This window comes from Pteropus medius, unplaced genomic scaffold (genome assembly GCF_902729225.1).
Source record: "Pteropus medius unplaced genomic scaffold, Ma_sr-lr_union100, whole genome shotgun sequence".
In the NCBI taxonomy this organism is placed as follows: Eukaryota; Metazoa; Chordata; class Mammalia; order Chiroptera; family Pteropodidae; genus Pteropus; species Pteropus medius.
In genome coordinates this window covers 6,794,234-6,815,523 of record NW_024347791.1, presented here as the reverse complement: position 1 = coordinate 6,815,523, position 21,290 = coordinate 6,794,234, and the positions used below count along the sequence as shown (strand labels likewise).

The following is a 21,290-nucleotide window of genomic DNA, read 5'->3' as shown; positions in this document are numbered from 1 at the left end:
AAGATTCCATTGACCAAAGCAAGTCACACAGCCGAGCTCAGAGTTGGTATGGGGCAGTGTCCTGCCCAGAGCGGCACGAAAAGTTACATGGCCGAAGGAGTGTATCAGGGAGGGATGAAGAAATGGGGTCCTTTTTTTTGTAATTTACCGCAATTGCTAAACTCACAGTTTCTTATATTATAAGCAAACCGTCACCCACCCAATGGTCATTCTTATGACGTAGGGTGATATGATTATTATTATTTTTTTTTTTGGATGTGATAATCATGCAAGAGAATGTCATGGTGGCGGCAGGAAACATCTCTTGTGATGATTTATTTGGTGGGACAGCCCTTCTAAGAGCTGACCCACCGTTACTGCCAGCAAACCAGCACCACCGTCACAACTGGAATTGTTGTTACCAGGTTTCAAACCCTTGCCACATCATCTGCTCTGATCACTTTCCTAGCCAGCTTCCCGCCAACAGGTAATAGTACTCTACTGTTCCGTGTCTTGTACCTGCTTCTGTTAACTTGTACTGGGTTTGAAGTACACTGTTTATCGGTGGGTCTCCTGTTTGCCCCTCTACAAGGGGGCAGAAAACATGTCTCTGTACCTTAATATCTAGACCAGAACCTGGCATATAGCAGGTGCTCAATTAATACCTGTTGGGGACTATCGACAGAGGTGTTTTACCTCACTTTAGTGATACCCTTATTCTAAGGCCAAAGACTGCTGTGGCTTCGGAGGCACAAAACAAGAGTCACATTCACAAGTGACGTGAGACACTGGATTCCGTGGACGGGCACATGTCAAGAAGCCCCAGATCCAGTAGGGGCTCTAACTTAGATGCTTATAAATGACCTCTTCATGACTGCCTGAGTTGTTTAAGGTGATACTAGCTTCTGTAACATAAATCCCCAGATTTCGGTGAATGAACACAATTTATTTCTCACTTACGCAACAGTCTAGAGTAGGAGTTCTGGGTTAAGCAGCTCTCCTTCACTCGGTGTTTCAGGGACCCAGGCTCTTTTCATCTTGTTGATCTGCCATTTGCAACACACGGCTCCGAAGGTCACTCTGAAAGTCATCTTTGTTAGGCAGTTAGCAGAGGGACAAAGACATTGAGTTTACTGAGCCAGGCCTGGGATTGGCTCCCATCACGTCTGCTTCCAGTCCACTGGCCAGAGCTTGGTCTCAGTGGGGCGGAGAAATGTAATTAGCTATATTCATTTTCTGTTTAGCGAGACGATGGTGTTTATGTAAGAGATGTGCACGCAGCATTCTTCTTTTTTATTTTTTTACACTTTTATCTGATTTTCCACTTTTAAGCCCATCTTAACCAAGTCGTACTTTGGTTTCATGTAACTTTGGGTCCTAGTCTGCAGCCCAGTGGCAAAATGGGGATCTTTGAAATAGGAAGGTAGGGTTGGGGAATGTGCGTTGCTGTTTACAGTTTATGCGTGGTGAGGATGAGAGTGTTATTCTATGCTGTTCTTAGAACACAGTTAATTTTTAGGCTAATTCTTTATCAGGTATTGTTGGCTGCCAGCTACAGGGAACAACACAGTGCTCATCTTGCTTGGTTTGTTTGTTTGTTTATTTATTTAATTTTTAGGCGAGACAACCCTTGGTTGACCTCACAGATTGCAAGGACCTTGTCAGCTTACAAGCTCTTATTTTTTTATTTTTTGTGCCTACATCACCTGGTCTTCCTGGGTGGTCTCCCATCCAAGTACTAACCAGGCCCGACCCTGCTTAGCTTCCGAGATCAGACGGGATCGGGCTTGTTCAGGATGGCGTGGCCGTAGACCTTGCTTGGTTTAAAGGCTGTGAGATCAGTGATGGCTGAATGTGCTTTTGGGAGCAGTATTGAATGTCACGGAGTTGGTGACTATTGAATTTAGTGACTGCAGCAAAACTTTACTCCTCTCCCTCTGTTGTGGAAACATTATACAGCCTGTCTTGATCGATGCCGGGGAGACTAATGATGAGAATCTCTTGTGTGGCAGACAGTGCTTCCCCTTCGTTGGAACTGAGGTGCCCAGCTGATTTCCTGGGAGTGTATTTATGAGGAGTCTTCTCGCAAGTGTATATTTGAGGTTCTCGAAGTCACAACCCATTGTGTCATTGTAAAGTATTTCGGTAACTTGCAACTTGAGGACTGTACCCATGAAAGTCCCTAGTTTTATAGATTGGGGAACTTCGTACATACTTTAAAGTGGGTGGGGTAAAGGGGAGACCTTAGATGTATATCACTTAAAAAAAACCCCCAAAATCCAACTTCTTGTGTTAGATGTGAAACTGCTATACATCAAAGCATCATGGGAGATGAATTTTCTAGACTTGGTTATGTGGAATTTCACTGAGAAAAAGAAGTTGGACTGAATGCCAGAGCACTTTGGGGCAAACCCTTGGTTCAGTCTCCGCCCTCATGGAGTTCACAGCCTATGTTCCTTTCCCTCTGTAAATGCAGTTTTCATCAGTTTTGTTCAGTAATAGGATCTCTTCCCCCTCCTCCCAGCACCCCCCTCCCTTCCCTCCAGGAAAGCAGGGGCTCACTTCTTACCATCACGTAGAAAATTCTGTGAGTCCCATTTGTGGGGCTGGCCAGCACAACTTATTTTGGAACGTGGAAATCAGGATGCCAGTTTTTTTGCCTTTGTGCTTTCTCTCAAACAAGGGTCGTCTGCTCGTTATCAGGGTCTTGCTGGCATTCTTCCAGGTCTTCTCTTTTGCGTTTGGTTTGAATGCACATAATGTTATAGTATGTATAATGGAGTCCGTGCTGTGGTTGGACCACGCTTGGCCAATTTCGTGGCTTTGTCTAGTTTGCTGGATGTTATGCCGCCTTGTCTTAGTCATGAAATGGTTTGGAAAGTAACACTTTGGAACCGAGATATCCTGGTGGGTAAGTTTTTCAGTCCACGGGAAGGAATGAACTTGGCCAGAGTCTGTGACCTTAATGTGGATAATTTCTCCTTGCCGAGCCTGGGTTTCTTTGCTTAGACACTAGGTGCTCTAATGCTTTCCTTCTTAGGGGTGTAGGGAGAATGTACTTAAGGTTCCTTGACTCTAACTAACATACATAGGACTCAGTAACTGATAACTACTATTAATTATCATTATGATTATGTACAAAATCACGATCAATAAGACCTTTAAAAATATCCATGGTAGAAATTAAACGAAATAGGAAATCAGAAACAGTGATTTTTCTGGTATGACTTTATTTTGTAATAATCTACAGCATCCTCTGTCGAGGCACGTCCATAGTAATAGCTGGTCCAGTGATACCATTTAGGGTGCCCGTTATTTACAGATTTAATTCCACAACTATTTATTATCAAGCGCTTATGGTGTTTCAGGTACTGTTTGGTCAAAAAGGCGGGACAGAGATAACAAGGTAAGGATAACAACCCCTCCAAGGCCTTATTGGTGGGGTGACCCTGTGTCCTTGTTTGCCTTGGACAGTCCTGGTTTATGGCTGTTTTCCTGGAGTAATTATTAATCGTGCCCTCTTCATTTCAGAAGTCAGAAGTGTCCTGGTTTAGGAAATAAATTGTATGTCAATCATCAATCTAGTCTGTTATTGAGACACAGGGAGTTTATTGAGAAAAAGACTATTGAAGTTCTCTGGACAGGAAGGAGCACAAAACAAGGGCTGCTATTCCTCAGCAAGTTGAATCTAGGCCAGATGGTTAGTTACAGGACCAGGGAGGCAGAGGGAAAGGCATTTTGGAGATAAAATAAGTGTTCAGCTTATTTTATCTCCAAAATGTGACTCTGTTGCATGTTGACAGAAACCCCACTGCAGACGCCATCTTGAACTCCAGAGTGTGAAGAAATAGCCTTGGGCACCTGGGCCTGTTCATTTATGTTTCTCCCATCAGCGGGTCTCAGATGTTTTTAGTGAGTTCGTAACTATTAGGCTTTCCCTTTCACCTTAGGAATTCTCTGGTAAAAGGATTTGGGAGTAAGCCGTGAGGGAGGGGTCTCCTGCTTCAGATGCTCAGCTAGGTCATTACCTTGGTTTTTATGGCCATTTCCTTTTTGATTGTCGGTGCACAGGTCCTGAGAAGTGAAGTTCAGGGTGACTTTTGCATTTATACCAGTGCTTCAAAATGACCTGGTTCCTGGGGTGGGGGGAGAGGGTGGGGGGTAGGGTAGTTAACCCTTTGGGCTTCGTTCACTTCTCTCCTGCACACTGACACATGGGTCAGCATGGGTGGGAGTGCCCTAAGCCGATATGTATATATGTTCAGAGGTTATTTCTAAGGCATAATCGTGAAGAATGCAGTTCAGACTTCCTGGGTTTTGAATGTGAATTTCTTCCCCCTGAGCATTTGGTTTGAGTGTCTTAATTACCATTTGGGAATCATCTGTGAAATTAAGGCGGCGAAAGAGTCACGCCTGGCTTAGGTATTAAAACATCGCCCTGTGTGTTTATCCTGAAGCCTTCGCCTTTAGAATTCTTATTTGTAATCCCGGGCAGCGCAACCAATTTTCTGTGTCGTTAACTTTTTCCTGGAACACCAAAGGGCAGGAGGCTGATGCCCACGTTCTCTTTCTCCAAGGCAAGTGGGACTGCCATCTGTGCTGAGACGGGTGATGCGTGATTGCCCTCCTGTCACCTCGGCGTTTGTGTTTTAAGACGAGAATCCTCGCTGATTCCGATGCTCACTTCGTTGGAATGCTCCCCGGTAGTTCTCTGAAGTCAGTGATGGGTTAAATGAGGAGGACTTTGTGTCCATTATTGACAAGGTTCTGTGACAGTCCGTTAAGGGCAGACAGAATTCTAGCAGTGGAATCAGAAGGCCAAAGCTCTGTGACCTTGGGTAAGTAAGGTCATGTCTCAGTTTCCTTCGAGGTAAACTGAGGTGGAGAAGGACGTGAAGAATCAGCCTTGGAGTGGAAGCACTGGAGAAAGCCAAGGAAAGCCAGGCGTGCATGGTGGGGTTTTTGTTTGTTTGTTTACATTTCCATCATTGGCTATAGAGCTGTGGTAATCTGATTCATGGTCATGTTAAGAAAAATATTTACTGTCCTCTGCAGGCACATTAGAAAACCAGACAGGAGACCATATAGTGCAGTAGATAAGCAAGGAAGCTCCAGGCCAGAGTTTCTCAACCTCTGCACTGTTGATGTTTAGGGCAGAGTAAGTCTTTGTTGCTCGAGGCTGTCTTGTACCCGGTAGTATGCCTGGCCTTTACCCAGTTGTAGTCCCCCAGTTATGACAATGAAAAATGTCTCCAAACAATGTCACGTGTTCCCTGGAAGTAAAATCACCCCCAGGGAGAACCAGTGCTCTGGGGTTAGGCTGCTCATAGCTGTGTGGCTTTAGGCTAGTTACTTAACGTTGTCTCTGGGCATCATCTCCCTCCCGTAGAGTGGAGATAATACCTGGACCTGCCGTCCTAGGGCTGTTGAGAGGATTAAGTGGGGAATGCAGCTAGCCTCAGCATGGTGCTTGGTTTGGCCTTGGCCCTTGACAAATGTTAGCTGAGAGAGCAGGGACCCTGGCTCTTGTTTTTCTCTCATTCACCTCGTTCTTTAGCCAAGAGCACAGTGTCTGTTCATGTCTTGTTAAGTATATTTATATGACTTATATGATCAGCTCAGATCTTTGTGTTGGGATACAAGCTACCAAAATGGTCATCTTTTGCTTCTTTTCCCTTAATAATCATCATCCCTTAGGTATGGCTGCCATTCGGCCACTTCCAAATTGATCTATGAAGCAATGAGGTGATATCATTTCTTTTACTTTCAGGGATGGGCAGAAATGGAGCCTAATTGCTTAAGAAACATGCCTGAGGTCCCCCAGGCTACTGTCATTCTGAACCCCAGGGGCGGGAAGCTCAGCTAGCAGGGATGCTAAGCTAGCTACAGGCAGCCCAGCTAATGTGGTGGGAAAGAGGAGGTGGTTACAGTTTAAAAAAGGGAGAAGCTTTCATGCTGTTCCCCTGGCCACAGTGTTTATATTATCCATTTAAAACGACTTCTTCGCCCAGGGGAGTCTCCAGGACGCCTAATGTCACCGCCCGCCATTCTGGATGAAAAGGACACCTGCTGTAAAGAGGAATGGCAACCAGAAGGAATCAGCAGACGTTAGGCAGCATGGTATTTTTATCTCACAGTATGCTCAGGGCACCAAGAAGGGACATGTTGGGAGGGCCTGTAGGAAATGCCTCTGTGACTCTGTTGCATGTTGTAACCATTTGGGTTTATTTCCTCCCCTACCCCTCCTAACCTGTGCCTAAGCTGGTCATGGGACAAAATGTACTTGTTGGCTCTTCCTTCCAGAGTTATAGACCGTAAAGGAGCAATAACTAATGTTTATTGAGCACTTACGATGTGCTAGAAGCACTCGGTATGCATTATCCTGTTTCACCCTCTTAATCCTCCCCATCTGGGCTGTCATCTCCACTCAAAGACACGGAAGAGGGTTCTCAAGAGGTTAAGTAACTTTTCTAAACCGAGCAGTTAAGTCATTTGGGGAAGCTGGAATTTGATCCCCACAGCCTGTTTCTTTTACAAAATCATGGATGCGACATAAGAGGGCGCTGAAGATTCTCCAGGAAATTAAGATGATACCCTAAAACTCAATGCATGTTGGGATTCTGGGGGTCCCCCTGCAGAGCTTTGCACCTGTCACTGAATCCACTTTTCAACACGAACGTGGACAAGTCTCTGGTAGCCAGTTCAATCCCAGTCTGTCTAAACGATGGACCAACAATGAGTTGACATCCTTCATGGAGTTATTTTCAATAGTCTTATCATGTCCTCTTCCTTCTGTCTATCAGTGTCCTCTTCTTTCTGAAGCTTGCCAGTTTTAAGGCTGGGAGAACCAGGGTGCATGAAGGAGCCTTTCTGACCCCCCTCCCTGCAACCACCCTTTACAGAGCAGGCTTGAATGTGGGGGAATTCTCCAGGATCTGGTTTAAAAGCAGATTGTGATTCCTTTGCAGGCCTGGCCTGGGTCTGCATTTCTAATAAGCTCCAAGGTGGAGCCGATCACACTGGAATAGCTGGTTATAGATGATGTCACCTTTACCTTCACTTCAGAGGCTGAACTGAATTCTTAGAAGGGGGATTTTGCCCCAGAAGAGACTCAAGAACCAGAAAGAAGTCCCTCTTTTAGGGGAGTGTGGAGTCACTGTGATGTGGTGTTACTTAAGTGACCGTTGATGAGCTTGGTGAAATTAAGCCAGGCATTTTATAATCGATCCTTTTGCCAAATACCTGCTATGTGCATTCACTTTTTCGCACTGGGTAGCACGCTGGATCACTTAGGAGCTAAGGTCACTTTGACAATGAGAAAGAAATGCAACTCATTTCAGTCAAGAACCATTGCTGAGTCAGTAAGCCTGCCATTCATTTGAATGCCCGGAGCCTGTGGGTAGGAGGGAAGATTTCGGATTGACACACATTTTCAAGCTTTATTTCCTTCATTAGTTCTATGGATTCTGAAGGGGTTAGCTTCTTGGAGGCCCAGTAAGGGATATTAAGGAGGTTTATCAGTTACCTCTGTGCCAGATTTAATTTGACTCTCATAAAGTGCCCCTGGAGAGGACGTCACTCTCAGACCCTATAATGTCTGTGCATCGTGTCCTGGGAAGCACTTAGGGCCCTGGGCAGATGCACTGTCACAGTTAATACACTCTGAGCTTTTCCCTCGGTCTGTACATGGTGGTTCTTGTGAAGAAAATAGAGACTAGAACATCATTTGCGTGTCTCGTTTAAGAAAAACACTTCAGGTGATGAGACAGGATTTGAGGATTTGAGTGGGAATGTGATAATAACCAACCCTTCATTCCTTCTCTACAAAATAGTCAACCTGCAGTCTCCCAAGCTGCATAATGAATGTAGCATTCAACTGGGGATGTTGGGAGGGTTTATTTTTTTATCTGCGATCTAATATTAATTTGCCTTAAACAAAAGAAGCAATTTACTGTGTAATTCTGAGGTTTACGGTGTTTCTACTAAGTCCTTTCATCTTTTGAAAGATGGTGTTATACATTTTAATGGAAACTGTTGTTTTCCTAAAAAAATTTTTTTAACGCTTTCTTCTCTTGAATTGAAGTATAGAGTCGGAGCTAATATCATAAGGAGATTTGAGGCCCAGTGCTGCGAATCTTGAGTTCTCTCTCTCTCTTTTTCTGTGTGCGTGTGTGTGTGTGTGTGTTTAGGAGGCCCAGCTGTAGAGGAGAAGGGGACCTGCTAGGGGTACAAGAGTTTCTCCTGCCTTATCTGTCATTCCTAGCTGCAGGCATCAGAGCTGAACAGGGATGCAGGGCTGCCATCGGGGTCCCTTGTCTCTCTGCACAGCCTCAGTGCAGGCCGTAAGGGACGAGGTAGCAAAAAAAATGTTATTGCTTATCAGCTGTCAGCCCTCGGGGGCGTCTCTGAACTGCTAAGCATCCCTTTCTCATCTGTCAAATGAGTTTAATAATACCCACCCTGCTTATCTCACGTGGCCTCACACATCAGGTAAGATGACCAACAGGCAGTAAAGGAATGAACAGATGTGGGTCCATTCAGTGAGAAGCAGTATATAGCTTAACAGTTAGTTATTGGTTAGCAGGGCAGGAGTAGTAGTCATAGTAGTTGTTAGCAAGAAAGGCTAGTTAGTACATGGCTAGTGCTTAGGAAGAGGAGTATTCTGCTGCTCCTACTTAACCAATTGTGTGTGTGTGGGTTTTTTTTTTCCCTCTGAGTTTACTGTAAGACAGATAGTTCCATCGCCTGAAATTCCAAAGAACTTGTTGAAAGAAATTTTTAGGATATACTAATTTTTTTCAGCGATAGGATCTTTTTCCTGGGGCATAAGCCTGGCAGCGTATAGGGTAAGCTCTGTGCTTCCAGCCAGTACGGTGAAATGTCCTGTGGGTAGAATTACCTCTGTCTGGTGCTCTGAGCGTCGGAGGGGAAGGTTTGAATTCCCATGAGAGCCCCTGACCTTTGCTCGTCTCTGTTCAGGAAGTCAGACAATTCACGGCCGCGGAGCCTGTATCTACCCTTCCGTGTTCTGGAGAGGCTGTGGGCCTTTCACTTTGAGTTTGACTGCCTGATATTTATTTGGAATATGTGAGCCGAGGGGGAAAGAATTGGACATATTCCGAATCTTGCTGGTAGACTGTTTACTCTGTTAAGAGAATCGCAGTATTGCTTAAGTAGACATGTCTTTTTTTTTCCCCAGCTGCTTTAATTTAATAATAGTAATAATACTACTACTAATAATGATGATGATAGCTGACCTCAGTGTCCATGGCTTCCTGTGCAGTTGCTCATACATGTTTATTCAATGAGTGGATGAATGACTTCGAGGTCTACAGAGGAAGATTTGGAGATTTTTCATTAGATTCAAGTCCGGGGGACCTTTAAGGCAAACATCCTTCCCCCACCTCGCTGCCCCCCACCACCGCCCGGGTCTCTAGCCTTTCCTTTTCCTATCTAACCACTTTCTTCTTATCTGAATGCGTTTCTGCAATGCATAGCCACCACAGATGAGCATGGGCAAATATGATTACAGGCGGGTTGGCTTTCCTTCCTCCTACAGCTTCTCTGTGGTCGGCATCTTAGGAAATGTAGATTTCTCTGCAGACGTTGTCCTGCTGGCTTGGTTTTAAATATTGTCAGAGCTGGCGGGGAATTCAAAGATGGGCTCATTCCACCTCAGCATTTTAGACACTCAGGCCCAAAGTGAAGTGACTTGCTCAAGAACACACGGAGGCGGGCCACCAGAAAGAAACCTACATCTCCTGACTCCTTCTAGCTCTGGCCTGTTTCCAGGAAAGCAGGCGGTGACTTCTGTCCCAGAATGTCCTGGGCAGAGATGACATCCTGGATGGAGATGTCCGGCGCAGGGTGTCATAGTTCTTTACTTCGCCTCCTGGGGGATCAATCTCAGGGTGATTCTTTGGTGTTTTGGACACTGAGGGAAAATTGACTTGGGTCTGCTCCGCTACGTGATTGCAGTGGGTCTCTCCCTTCTCCAGCCTGGCAAATTGTGTCCTGTTTCCCTGCCAGTGGGCATTTTCTGCCTTTATCCCCTCTCATGGCTGCTGAATGGGACACCCAGGCTGTGGCTGGTGGAGCTGGAGGGTAAACGCATTAGGCCTAGTTCCTGCTTGATGGTGAGATCCCAGACAGGAAGTTAGCACCCACCCTCCCTACACCCGGGAATGCGAGTCTCCTGGAGCTTATAAAATTGGGGTGTCTGTTTCCAGTAGCTTTTCTTTCCCAGTTATATTTATCAATCATAGGAAATTAAATGAAGACATTCCTTGAACCAGTGCCAGCTTCTCAAATAATTTCTGGTCTCTATGCCCTAGTTCTCACTCTGGCTCTTTTCTCACGTTTCTGTGCACTGAGGGAGCCCAGAGCCGGCTTTCTTGGGAAAGCTTGCACATTCAAACCTCCTGGGCAAATCAGTATAGCTCACCGAGTCCTGGTTTTCTTATCTGTAAGTTTGTGTAACTGTGCCAAGCTTGGAGATGTTGTGAGGATGCCATGGAATGATAACTCTGTGGGATAAGCCTCCCTCAGTTCTCGGTACTTTGTAGTGGGCCCGTAAATCGAGGTGGATGCTATCTAGACAGCCTTTGCTCTAGGATGATCTGTGTAAGTGTATTGCAGGGGTTCTCAAGCTGACTGATCATCAGAATTACTGGGAGGGTGCTTTAAAATACCAGTACCACCAGCATCAGATACTGGGGCTCCCCTGGACCACTCACTCATTCAAATCTCTAGAGGTGGGCCCAGCATCCCATTATTTTAAAAGACTCCTTAGTGGATTTTGTTATTATTTTTTTCATCTATTATAAAGAAAAAATGGTGGTATGGTATAAGTGAGTTGACGGTTTAAATATTCTGGCTATTTCTTCAAGCTCGATTAGGGCTCTATTTTTACAGCAAGTTATTTCTCTGTGTTGGGACAGGTGTGGTGGGAAATGATACCATTAAAGAAATTGTCTAGTAAAGAGAAACTATTAAGCTTCACTAATTGGAAATGGATACTTTGCTCCTTAAAAAGGCCTTCTGAATACTCCTAAAAACAAGTAGATTATCTTTATTCCGATGTCACTGGGTTCATTTCCCAGACACAGAAATTTGTTTCTGGGATAGCTTCGAGGTGGGGTGGCGAGAGTCAGCTTGCAGTTTCATATCTGTTTTCTGATGGGCGAGTGGTATTTCTTCTCTATCTCCCTCTTCCTGCAATTCCTTTCCTCCCTCCTCCTCGGGCAGCGTGGTACTGGGAGAACTCTATCTAATCACTCACTTTCTGGAGGATCCTGGTGTTTGGTGGAGTCAGGGAATCCAGCTTAATTTCTGGCTCCAAACCTTAAATGGCTGGAAATTTCATAAAGATGGAACCATGCCCAGTTAGGAACTTACCTAGGCACAACCTAGCTCTCAATGTGAGGCTTTAAGTGTTTCTGTTGAACAATGAGAACTATATCAGAGTAAAATGCAAAACATTCCCCTTTCCACTTCCTGGTTCTATGACCCGAAATAAGTCATTGAACCGCATAGAGTGAACCTTGCTTCCCCTATTGGTTGAACGGGGCATTCACTTTGCTTTCCCAAATAGAATCTTATTTTATGTAAAAATGCTTCGTGAAACCACAGGGCCACGTCACCTTATCATATAAAAGGGTATCTGGTGTTTGCTCAGTATTTTTGGTGATTGCTTATCTGTTATTTCTTTCCGTTTAATATGGGAAATTATTTGTGTGTAAGTTTAATTTCTTTTCCTTCTATTTCTCCCTCCCTCTCTTTCTCTTTTCTTGCTGCTTTTTAGTGCCCTGGGAACATAGCACCCAGGCCCATTGAAGCAGAGTTTTCTGGAATCTCACATGGGTTTCCCGTATCCCCCCAGGGCTGTCTCTAAAAGTCGTTCTCGGGCCTGTGCTGTGTTTGCTGGGGAGGGAAGATAAGGTACCCGTGTGAAGCTGCTCTGACCCACACCCTCAGTGCTAGTGTTCACAAAAGCCAGAGAATTTTTTCTTTTTCTTTGCTCCTCAGTCTGAACCTAATGACACTACAGCAGGACTTGTTTACGGAGTAGTTACTAACCCAAAGTATCTTTCTTATGGATAAATGTTGCTTCCCACTATGGTATCTCAAGTTGGGATGCACAAATGGAGAAGATCACGAATATGTTTTGGTGCCAACAAATGGAGCTGCCTTCCGATAAAAGTCTTTGCATTTGCCATGTGTTTGGTAAATGAGCAGTTATTGAGTGTGTAGTTGCTGGCATCTGTCTGTCTGTCCTTAGGGAAGATCATAGTTCAGTAGCAGCCCACATTTGGCCCTATTGTCACTGAACTAGTGGGCTGTACAGGTCATTCATTTATCTGATTCCAGGATGGACCATTGAAAAAATATATCTACGAAACAATCTTAGACATAGAAACATATAGAGAATAAGTTCCTTACAGATAATTTCAGTATTTTAACCATTGGTAGAAGCAATCCTTCATCCATCCATTCATCTACTCATCCATCTATCCTTCTTTCCATCCTTTCATCCTTCCGTCCTTCCACCCGTCCATCTTTCCCCTATTTTGGCAAATGGTTATTAAGCACCTGCTGTGTGCCAATTCTGTGCTAGGCTCTGGGGATAGAAAGTCACATAAAACAGGATCTCTGCCCTCAAGAAACCGGCAGTCTAAGATGCAGGATGTTTTCCTAAATGTTAAGTCAAATTCTTACTGGACACATACCTATTTTTATTTCGTTTTGGTTCTCTTTTGAACCAAGCACAGCATGGAACCATTGTGACATTTTCACTTGTTTTTATAAACCCAAGTTCTAGAGTTAGATTTCATGTTTTGCATAACTCTAAGCACAGCGTAAGTGCTTACATAATTAAATGAGAAAAAGGAGAAGAAACCATAATCCAGAAAGAAAGATCAAATTTTAAGACTGCAAGAATGTGTTAAGGTATCTGTTGGAATTCTTAAAACCTTTTTTGAAGCCTCATAGTGTATAATATTCAAAATTTCTTTTTGAGCCTTGGGTAAATTAAAGTGCAAAACACTTTTTAAATATATTATACTTGAAGGCCGCTTGGGAGGCAGAGAGTTTTCTCTTTCAAATTAGCACAGGGACAGGTCATTAAAGTTGGTGGTTAAGTGCATGGGCTTGGGTCTGACAAAACCTGGGTATGGATCTTCATTTTACGACTCTCTACCTGTGTGATCTTGAGCAAATTACTTAACCTCTCTGAGCCTCCGTTTCCTATCTTTGTAAAATGGGACTAGCGATAGTATTCACCTGAGAGAATTATTGTGAAGATGAAGTGAGATCAAAGATTCGCAAAGTGCACTGGCCCAGCATGTAGTTAGTGCCTGTAAAGTCTAGATATTTTGATTATTTTTAGGCACAAAGGGATTGGATGGTTCCAAAAAGAAAAGGGGGAAGAAATCTTGGCAACCTGAAGTTTCAGTGGTGGAAATGAGATGTATGTATGATGCCTTTGGGGACTGTACAACTAGTAATCCCCTGAGAAATATTAATGCTTCTCATACAGTCTTCTTTGCACTTTTGCTTTGATGAGGATGAATAATAAATGAACTGGCTGTTTTTGCAGCTAAGGAGTGGCGAGTGTTTGTGTCTGTGGAGAGGTAGAAGAAAGAGTTTTATAAGCAAGGTCAGAGATTTCTCCCTAACACGCCCGAGTATTATTAACGTATCATTCAGGCAGGCTAGGTACTCACGAGAAAATCTTGTTCTGAAATTCATTTCATCAAATCAAAAAGGCAAATGGTTATTGTAGCTGACATTATATATTTTTTAAAGGACTGACCAGCAGGTCGGATTTAGTTATAACACTTGAGGCAAAGAGTTCAGTGTAGTGGGAATTATTTTCACAAAAGGATCATTTTCTTTAAAAGAGAGTTTCTCGGTATTTTTTTTTTCCTATGGAAAGCAGTTCTATATACTGTTTATAGAGGCCTTGATCCTTTTTAAACTTAAGGAGCACAGTTGGCCTCCATGGTAATAAATCGAGAGCCATATGGGGGCTTAGGGACATTGAATTTATGTGCTTGACTCCTTCCCCCAATTCAGCTGGCTACTTCCTGGGATGGTGACCTTGATTGATGATTTTTCTGGCGTTCTGTGCTGCTGGGATGTCTTTTGAAGTTTCTCCTATGGGGCTTGAGGTTTGCCCCTTCAAGGCGTTAATGGGCTTCCTGCTGGGGCTTTATTTGTGAGGGGCGCTTGTTAGAGGGGCCTTGATAGGCCAGTGGGGACGCCAGAGCTCCTGTTCTTCCCCTCTGAAGGTTGACTCTCAGACCTGGGGTCCACGGCCCCCAATTGGAATTCACTGCAGCATTGTTTTTATTTCTGCTCCCCAGCCCACTGCTTGTTTAGCTTTTGGGGGTTCCCAGATGATGGTGGCTATTGGCGGTGGGCCATCAGGCCCAGCCTGGGAATATGCTAGAACAGAGGTTCTGAGTAGCCACACCAAGGAGACTCCAGCAGGCGATGGCAAGGATTTGCATCAAATGACACTGAGCTTGTTTCTTAAACAAAACTACCAAGTTCCAGCTAAACACATGTCCGTTATTACATTGTCTTCTCAGTGGCCTCCTTGCCTCTAGACTCTCCTTTCCCAAATTCCATTCTCCTCACGACCACCAGGGTCCTTGTTCTAAAGTGAAAACCTGTTCTTGTCTCTCTCCTCCCTCAAATCTTTTCATGGTGACATGGGCTGAATTGTGACCTCCCAAAATTCCTAGGCTGAAGTCCTAACCTTCAGGACCTCAGAAAGTGGCTGTTTGTGGAGACAGAATTTGTAAAGAGGTGATTGAAATAAAAGAGGGTCCTACGGGGTGAGCCCGAATCCCATCTGACTGTCTTTATAAGAAGAGATGATTAGGACACAAACATGCACAAAGGGAAGCCCTTGCGATGACACAGTGAAAAAGCAGGCATCCTGCACACCACAGAAAGAGACTTAGAAGAAAGCAGCCCTGTCAACACCTTGATCTTGGACGTCCAGCCTTCAAATCTGTAAGAAAGTAATTTTCTGTTGTTTAAGGCACCCAGTGTGTGGTGTTCAGATGTAGCAGCCCTAGCCAACTCGTACACATGGCTACCTTTGACCTATGGAATATCTGTCTGCCGTTGCGACTGTGGGCAGATATTTTCTGTATTGCCTGATGAACTACAAATCCTTCAAGGCTACGTTCAAGGGCCACCTGCTCTGCGAGGCCCTCCTAGCCCACCCTCTCTGTTCCCCGTTTTTCCCCTCCGCACACACTTGGATCTTTCTCTGGGTACTCCTGAAGCTGGAGTCAGCCACAGCTTGATGACTCATCCTGCAATTGTTCTTTTGTTTCTTTCCTGCATTAGGCTTTGAAACCTTGAGGGCAGGAATGTTGTTTATCTTTGCTCCCTAGCACCTAGCTCTGAGCCTGGTAGGTAGTCTCTATTCATGGAATCAATTAAGACTTACCCTTTACCGATCCTTTTCTTTAGAACCTTACCCTGAATTTTGGGCTCTATTAGAAGAGATGATAAACCTTGATTCTCCATGGGGAGTTAATAGCTCCACACAGATATATCCTCAGGTGACAATAGTAACAGGTGACGATGATAGCATTGGGAATTTTAGTTAGTATTTATTGAGCACCTTCTATATGAACATGTGGCTTATTTAGCCACAGTACCTTTTCAAGTAAGCATATCTTCAAATAAACTTGAGCCAACTTTCCCTGGAAGTTGGTGTAGCCTTAGCTGTGAGCAAGAAGAGCTGGAAGTAAAAGCCTTCTTTATTTTCGGGTCCTTTCTGGTAGGCCTTGATACCCAGAGCAAATTTTTCTTAAGATGCCCAAATGCACAGTAAAATTTCAATGAAACTGGCATGAAAATGAAACCTCCTTTAACTCTCTCTCCATTTGAAAACATAGGAAGAAATTGCTTTTGGCACACTCTCTGTCCACTAGAATTGACTGGACACCTTGCAGCTTGAGAGCCAAATAGCCAGCGGCTGCCCTTCAGCCCGCCACTCTGCCTATGACATTTTCTGAGACTGTCAGGTCACGAGAAAAGTTTGTGAGTGAACGTGACTGGATGCAACTTTCCTTGTGGTGTTCAGAGAGAGAATTTTCATTTCACTCTTCACTCTAGGTACTATCGGACCCTTCAGTTATTCTTGGAAAAGTCGAGAAAGAAGAGCGATGGCTTGGCTGTTTTTGATTCAGTGCGCTTTATAGTCTTATTCCTCCGTGCCGCTGTGTCCCCAAAACTGGCTTTGCAATTCTTTCTGAATTGTGCCCTACCACAGGATCCGCTGAGGGGAACTGTACCATTTGGAAGGAAAGCGAGAAGATTAAAGGAGTGTAGAAGTGCACTAAGTACATCGCTGGGCTTGGAGGACCTCAGCGTTAGGGTTGGGAGAGCTGGCCAATGTTGAGAAGTAGCTGTGTTTTCAAAGCTTAGAGGTATTCCCGTTTCATTTGACCGCCTGGACGAACCCTGTGGAGGAAATGAGGTTTACCTGGAGAGGTAGAAAGGGCTCTTCTGGAGAAGGAGATGAAGGGCCAACTGATCATCTGGAAACCAGACCGGCTAAGGACAGCCAAGGAATCGCGCCTACTCAGCTTGGCTGGAGAGATCGCGGAGCCTGGGCTAAATTTTTGGAAGTCGGTCCTATTTCGTCCTTGGTTCAAGTCACCTGATTGTCTGGCAGGGAAGCATCATATTCTGACCCCTGGACTCTGGCTGCCTTGTTCAGTCTGGCCCTGCCATTTGCTTAACTGTGAGATCTTAGATTAGTGATTTGCTCTTCCAGCCCAGTGTCCTCCTTAGCAAAATGAAGATAACCATGGTACCTATTTTATAGGCTGCTTATGGGTGAAATGGGATAATGTATGTCTATCGCATAGGACCTGGACACAGTTTTATTTGTTTAGCTGTTTCAACAAAGAGGCTCAAAATAATAGTGGCCGTAAAAAAATAACAATTTCTTTTTCTCTAATGTATAGCCAGGGTAGGCAGCCTAGGGCTTATATGGAGGTTGCACTGTGATCAGGGACTCAAATTTCTTGACCTGGTTGCTTTGCCATCTTTAATATGTGCCTTCAGACTCACGATCCAAGATGGCTACTTCATTTCCTGCCATCATTTCTGCATTCCAGCCAGGAACAGGAATGGGGAAGTGGAGGGCATGGTCTGAAAGTTGCCCACATCTCGGTCTCATCCCATTGGCCAAAGCTTCGTCATATGACCACATTATTCCACCTATGACCACAAAGAGAGTTGAGGAAATTTTAGGCTTTAGGTGGGTGCTTCACTAAAAGCCCTATTACTGTGTAAGAAGGGGCGATTGGGTCTTAGAAGACAACTGGCAGAATCTGTTCAAGAGTCAAGTGCTCAATAAATGCTAGTTGTCACCCCGTCATCATTATTATCATCGTCTTGATCGTCATCATTTCTGATCTTAGTCTATAAATCCCTACATTTTCCCACTTTCTGATTTTTCCCATTGTTTTCCATTTTAGCTTGTGCTTCAGTCCATTGCACAGTTTGCTGATGTCCACGGACTTCTGGCACCTTTATATACCTAGAGGTTTGCAAGTAACCACAGCCCTGTAATATCCTGTGTGACGGAAATGGAGATTCAGGCTGGCGAAGACACTGACAATTCAGGAACAGGGTACACTAGAGCATAAAGTCTTCATTAAAATAGTGCAGGAAAAATTGATGTGGGAAGATAAAAGTTTAACGACCTTTAAATGTAGGTTAAGAATTTGTTTCGTTTTACTGCTCCCACTCACATGCCCTCCGCTGAAGATGCCTCGAATCTCCACGGAGTCCTTTTCAAAGCGTCAGTCTAGATATCAGCCTCCCGACTCACCTTTGCGATTTCCAAAACACGACAGGTTCAAAGTCCTTAGCCCTGGCAGGATATGGAAGCTGAGCGCCTTCTATTTCAGAAGCATGTTGAATAAATGAAGGGATTTGTTCCACAGACCCTCATTTATGATTTAAATGCTCTGCAAGAGTCTTTCGTGGTGGAGATGGTCCATTGAGAACTCACATAGACTTAAGACTCATTAAAGTGTTGAGGAAGATGGATGCCACTTTCCCGCTGTAAATCCCAGGGAGGCTGATTTAATGGAAGTCTAGCTAGCCTTCATGCTTTTCAGAGCCAAGTCTTACCTTCTTCATTTGTCTTCTCCCTTCACCTTTTTAAAATATGGTGTCAGAAAGTGGCATTTTTCTCCTAGGAAAACGTATCCCAAAATTATGGCCTTGCTTCTTTCTATCGGGTCACTTATCTTCAAAGATCAGGGGCCATGAAGACAAGGGACTGGGAAATCTCCGGAAAGAGACATTAGAATCACTGTCATTTTTCTTCTCTCCCTCATTTTTTATTCCTACTAGCTTCTGTTGATGCTCCCTGAGAAATTTCTTGGGAATTCCTCTCCTTTATTTTATTCCTTCATTATTCTAGTTCAGGCCTTCAGCTTCCGTTGCTAGGACTATGGCAGTAGTCTCCTGGTTTTCCTGCCTCCTGCCTCTGCCTCATCCCATGCCTGTTCTCCCAGCATGGATCTGGCCAATCTTCATCTTAGTTATAGTTATAGTCAATTTTTTCCATTGCAATCATTGGCATGAAGTCAGTCTTCCTTAGCATGAGATCAAGGCCAGGCCATTACTATGGTTGTTTGCTAACAATAACAGGCAGAATAGCTGGCATGGTGGTAGGTATGCTTTATAACCTCCTTTTACAGCTGAAGAAATGGAAGCCAGAGAGCTTAAGTTACCTACCTAATGGCACCTGCTGAAAAAATAGCAAAATCAGAATTGGACCCTGGGCAGCTGGACTCCAGAACTGGTGCCGTCAAGCACCATGTTTCGTGTTGGTCTCGTATCTTTCTGTCCTCTTCTCCGACTACCTCCTTCTTTCATGCCCTGGCTTCCAGACCCGCTAATCAGCTTTTACACCTGTCTCGTCACCTTGAATAGCAAGACCTGGGAGTTGTCACATCACTGTTTCTGTGCCTTTGCCTTTGCAGTTTCTTCTGCCAAGAGTGCCTTTTCTTGCCTTTTGGCTGGCAGAGTTTTACTTCAAGGTCGAGTTCACAGTCTCCTTTATGATCCCCCACTCCCACCCTCACCCCACTTCTCCTCCTGTTATGTAAATGAGCCAAAGATGGCCACTGTGTATTGGCTCCTAGGTTTTTATTTCTTCACTGCAGGCTGAGACCCACTAGCTAAAAATCCTATAGATACCAAACTCAAATTTTTACACATCCAATTGTTTCAAAAAAAACAGCTCAAACGAGCAGATTTTTAGCTATTTAGGGCTTGCCTGCTTTGCATACCCTGCAAAACTACACCAAGCATATGTTAGCCATTGATAAGACAGAGCCACATAGTTATAAAATGAGATAATAGTGGAAATACAGCCATTGATAAGTCAGAGCCTTACGATTATACGACTTCAAGCTACTACTACTGCCCTTTGGAGCTCTGTGACTCAAAGATTCCCCTGCTGGTTGACGTCACTTAGATATGTGAGCCTCCTCTCCAGTTCTTCCCTCCCCCAGGAGTTCCCTCATCTCCCCTTCTGAATGGTGGACCCTGAGCCAAGCCTTCGGATAGTCTCCCACTGTGAGGGGCTACCCCTCTCTTGCAGCCCTGTGGCCTTGTCTAAGCCCCCCACCCCGACCCCGCAATGCCCACTGTGTGTTGTCGGCGCTCTTCGTCATACTTTTTTTCTCGATCAGCCCCCAGATCACTCAGTCCCCTACCCCCAATAGATTTGTTCATGGTGTCTTAAGAGTTTTCATCGTATTTTGAATGAGCCTCCGTTTACTGTCCTCATCGGTCCTGCCACAGTTGGCTGTGGCTTTCGTCGTCATCCCCCTTGGATTATAGACGGAGAATCGAGGAATCCGAGGACCCCTGAGTTCAGAAGAAGCGAAAGAAGTTAAATTAACCCGCGAACACGATTGAACTTTCCCAGCATTATAGATCCATTTGCTGTTTTGTACTTGGTCACCCTTCATCTTGGCATCACGTGTAAAAGTACTGGTATTTTGTGAAGTATCAGGGAGAGGTCCCATGAGTTTAATTTTCTCTGATTCTGAAAAAAATGACCATCGGAAATAGGTCGGGAGGGTTACTAAAATTTGGAGCACTTTTCATCAAGTCTTGCTGTGATGGTTGCGTCTCATCGCCCTTTGAATCCGGACTTGCCATGGAAAACAGAACAAATAGGTTAAATGAATGAAGGGGAGGGGAACTGGCGTTGCAAAAGCATTCTTCTCAACACGGTTCTTTCCAAATCGTGCTCCCTAAGACACTTAAGTGGTGGTTTGTGGATCACTAAGGCTTGTTGGGGACAAAGGAATGCGGGAGCCAAGTAGCAAATGCTGATCAATGAGCAATGAAAAAAAAATTCCCTAAAATGGCCTTCGAGTCACTGGATGCTCAGAGCAAAGTCACATGCAGCAACTGCTCCAGGATAAGTCTTTTTTGGGGAGTGTAGCTCACATCCTGTTAACATAAACCTCCACCGGATTGACCTAAGGCTGACAATATTGAAGGCATTTCTTTGGAGTGAAACTAAAATCCACCCCCGCCCCGCCCTGGTCAATCCTTTAAATGGGATTAAAGTTACCCCATAATAAAGTTAGGTCTTGGGTTAGTGGAGATACTTTTTTTCTTTCTTTCTTTTTTTAATTAGAAAAAGAAAACTAAAATGTAATTTTCTTGGTATTTGGCAGGGTTCGTTTTGAAGTAACTGAGCTTTCCCCCCCCCCTTCAGAATTATTAATATCATAGTGATACAAAATTTTAAGGGTAAATAAACTTATTTGGCAAACCAACTTGTTAAATATTTCTGTGACGATTTCGGTTTCTTTCTTCGGCATGTTTTATTAAAGGAAGGAGAGCAGCACAAAGAATATCAAAGATCCTGCCTCTCGTTTCAGTTTTCTTTGGTGGCATAACAGACACCGCACATGAAGACATGGGCCCTGCAACAATCTGTGATTTCCCTAGCGATTATCAAGAGTTAGCTTCTCAACTCTGCTTCCCTCAGAGCCAGGGAAATAGAACAAGAACACGTTTCCAACAATATTTTTCCAAGTTGCAGTTAGTCACTTGCCGCTCACGGTTCCTATTTAAGCGATTTCCATTTTGCTGAACTTTTCGCTTCGCGGTGAGTGACTTTTACATTCATTTTTATCACATTGGAAACACATATCTTAAGGTTGCCGGGTGGATGGATTTCAGCTCATCCCATTGAGGATGTGAGAGCAGCTGCTAGCACCTTAATGTCC

The 21,290-nt window shown here is 44.3% G+C and overlaps 1 protein-coding gene and 1 pseudogene across 3 annotated transcripts in view; one reads left to right on the top strand and one right to left on the bottom strand.

Moving 5' to 3' along the window:
• The window catches only part of CHST11 (carbohydrate sulfotransferase 11), a 249,962-nt gene that overhangs the window by 41,993 nt on the left and 186,679 nt on the right, over positions 1 to 21,290 (top strand). The gene's annotated exons all lie outside the window — the stretch shown is intronic.
• LOC120615266 (uncharacterized) lies at positions 1,674 to 1,792 on the bottom strand (annotated as a pseudogene).